Raw genomic sequence first — 3662 nt, forward strand, 5'->3', positions numbered from 1 at the left:
TTAGCTGTCCATACTGTCGTTTGTCGCTTCTCTGCAATTGGAACCAATCCCATAATTATAAATTTCAATAGGTTTACCGTTTTCGGTGCTCCAGACGTGCACGATAAGGTAGGCTGTAGGGATTTTGGATAGGGCTATTACCGGGCCGGGCATGAGGTTTGTCTCGGCCCCCATTTTGAACTGTTTCGGGCCCGGCCGTCGGGCTGAACTATTCGAAATCTGATCCTAAAGGCCCGAGAGCGGCCCATTGACACCCCGGAGCTTTGCTTTTTTAATGAGGTACTTGGGTTTTGGACTCACACAAGGAAGCCATTTCTCTGATGCTGTCTTCCTCACTACCCCACTTTCTCTCTCTAGTGGTTTTAAGAATCGAGCGAGTCTCGAGTCGACTCGGACCCAATCCGATTCGACACCACCATCCGCCTCCAAAACCCACGAGTCAACCCCAACTAGAGCGACTAGAGCCGATTCAGACCTGACTCGGGCGAGTCGTCGAGTCTTTCAACGGAAGGAAGAGTCTTGGGCCAGGGTTCCTGTCATGGTTGGTAATGGCACACTGGCACAACAGGCAAACCTCACCAACCTATACTTCATGTTGTAACTGTAGCACCTCAACTTCTGGTGACACTGTGCTGCTGTGGGCCCCACATCAAATGTATATCAGATCCATCCCGTCCATTCTCTTATCCAACATAAGCTTGCCGTCGAAACCACCATTCAGGCCAATCTAATACTTACGTTGGCTACAAATCACGGATCAATGTAAATCAAATGCCTTAGACCTCTAAATTCACCTGGCTTGATCGATCTTGGTTTTGAAATTGCCAGTTTTTGTGTGTTACTTCATCTTAGCTGGTTATGTCTGATGAATGGATTAGATGGGATATATATGATAAGGCCGGCCTACAAACAGTGGGAAAGATTTTATTGGCTGCGTGTCCCCTCCCAACTTTTACTCATTGTGCGACGGACCTGAGTCTTGCTTCGAGCTATTTTTGACTTGATAGACTAAAATGAAAGAGAAAATTAATGGACGGAGTGGATTGAATTTAAACTTGAGGTGGGCCTCATGGAAGTCCGGCACCCCCACCAAGTCGTGGTTGTTCCGTTACAATATAAACCTTGTCCATTTCATATATGTTTGCATGTATGTATCATGTCTCACAGAAATATAACAAATTCATGCGTGGGTGTGTTCTACGATGAAAGACGCTGAAAGCTCTGAAAAGCTACATACACTTCGCGTGGTTAGCTGATCTTTAACCTTTCGAAAATTCTAGTAATGAAAAAATTGATAGGTTTGCTAGGGTGACACAAGGCCGGATATGTTAATAAATAGTCCACGCTTTGTCAAACGTGTGCAATTTAGAATAAGTGTCTAGCGTGCTAAAGTCACAGGCCGCATATGTTAATAAATAATCAAACATGTACAATTTAGAATAAGTGTCTAGCATGCTAAAGTCATACTCAACTTGATTTTAATTGAACACTTTAAACCTTAAACACCAAACTAGCTCGCTTTACAGCTTACCTCAGAAAATTGATCAGGTTATCCAACCACAAGTGTTGTAGTGGGTGATTTGGAAGGTTAGTCGTTCAAGATTTATTTATTTATTTATTTTTTTCAATTTTTTTAAAAATTTCTATGTGCTAATGACTTTTCTTTCAACATGATTGCAGTTTTTAGATTTTTCAATAATGCGATGATAGATGAGTTAGATTCAAATAAAGATTACATGGTCAATTTTATTGGTTTGCATGTAAGAACAGTATAATCAGTGAGTAATACAAATTAACTATAGAAAAATAAAGAAAATTATCTATGACAAAATATGTAGACAAAGCAACCATGACATGTAGTTTGGAGAACATGACTAGTGTGATCTACCAAGTGTAGACCCTGTGATTGATGGGATCCGATTACAAAAGCCGTAGATATTTAATTTACTTTTAAGGTATACTACAACGATATGGCTAAAAAGTAGCAGATATAAGCTAAAGTATGGATTCTGGACTCACTAGGATGTGGTTAAATAGAAATGAAATGTCTAAGCTAAAACTAAGATATATAATCTTACCCTAAGGCAATAGCAAATTGAGGTTTTCTTATTGATAGGGAAAAGTTTCTTTGTCGATCCTTGAAGGTTATTTGATTATATATCAGTGAAATTTGAATTCTTTATGTCATTGTGATTTAATCTCCTTCTAAGTGTCTATTTGGGCGGTAGGATTAGAAGAGATTAGGTGGGATGGGATTCACCTGGTCCTGTGCCAATTCCACTCCATGTTTGGGAAGAATGGAAAATTTTGGAATTACATTAAATGGAATTGCATTGGGTCCCAAACCAATTCCACTCAATGTTTGGGAAGTTGTGTAGATCCCACCATGATGTGTGGGTTATATCCACACCGTCCACCCATTTATCTAGATTATTTTAGAGCATGGGCCAAAAAATTATGGTAAATCTAAAGCTCAAGTGGACCTCACCATAGAAAGCAACGGGAGTTAAATACTTACCATTGAAAACTTTTTTGGGGCCACATAAGTTTTGGATCTACCTCATTTTTAGGCCCATGCTATAAAATGAGGTTTCAAAACAAATGAATGGTTTAGATATAACACATGTGTATTATTCTCAGTAATTTCAAATGATGTTGGGTATATCTATTCAATGTATCACCATATTATCAACAAAGCATGGTATTAATTTTATCCCGTGGCAACAGGGGACAATCCCTGCCATGCTTAATAGTTATGTTTTTTGAATCCCATCCCACTGAATCCCTTCTAATCCCACTGCCCAAAACAGACCCTAATTATGAATGCATTTATTTCCTAATTCCTCGCAATCTCTTCCTCGTTTATGTTTAAATTTTTTTTCCTTTCAATATAATTGTACGAGATCACCTTATAACCTTACTCTGCATATCATGGATTGTGGAATATCTTGCAATAGCTGACTTATGTAGCTTGTTGTGTATGTTGCCTGATCACAAGTGTCACTTATAAAACGATAATGTGTTCTTTTTTGCCGGCTCTCTTTTCTCAACCAAAGATGACGTGCATACTACTGTCAGCAAATAGACTACTTGTCACTGTATGAATTGAATATTTCTAAGTGTAGGTAGCTAGTGGTCGTGCTATGTGGTAGATCTAAATCTACAATAGGCTATTTGTTACTGTATGAAATGAGTATTTCTGAATGTAGGTAGCTAGTGGTTTTATGAGGAAGCGGCTGTGGGTCTACTATGATTTATGAATTTATCCACTCAGTCCATTCTTTTACCATGTTATTTTAGTGTTCGAGCTTAAAAATAAAGCATATCCAAAGCTCCAAGTAGCTGTGAAGATGAACATCTACCATTGAAAAATTATATATAGCTGATAACAGAAGTTTTGGATCAAGCTGATATTTGTGTTTTCCCTTCAACCATATCTGTGTGATCTTATGAACAGGTTGGATGGCAAAGAAACATCATTGTGGGCCTTAGTAAGGTTTCAATGGTGGAAATCATTATTCCTACTGTTTCCTATCGTATGGTCTATTTTAGCTTTTGATATGCTTCAATTTTTGGCTCAACCTCTAAAATGAGCTAGAAAAACAGATGGACGGCGTGGATTAACCATATACATTCACAGTGGGCCCAATAGGGTTTACTCA

The sequence above is a fragment of the Magnolia sinica genome, chromosome 5, assembly GCF_029962835.1.
Source record: "Magnolia sinica isolate HGM2019 chromosome 5, MsV1, whole genome shotgun sequence".
NCBI classification, from domain to species: domain Eukaryota; kingdom Viridiplantae; phylum Streptophyta; class Magnoliopsida; order Magnoliales; family Magnoliaceae; genus Magnolia; species Magnolia sinica.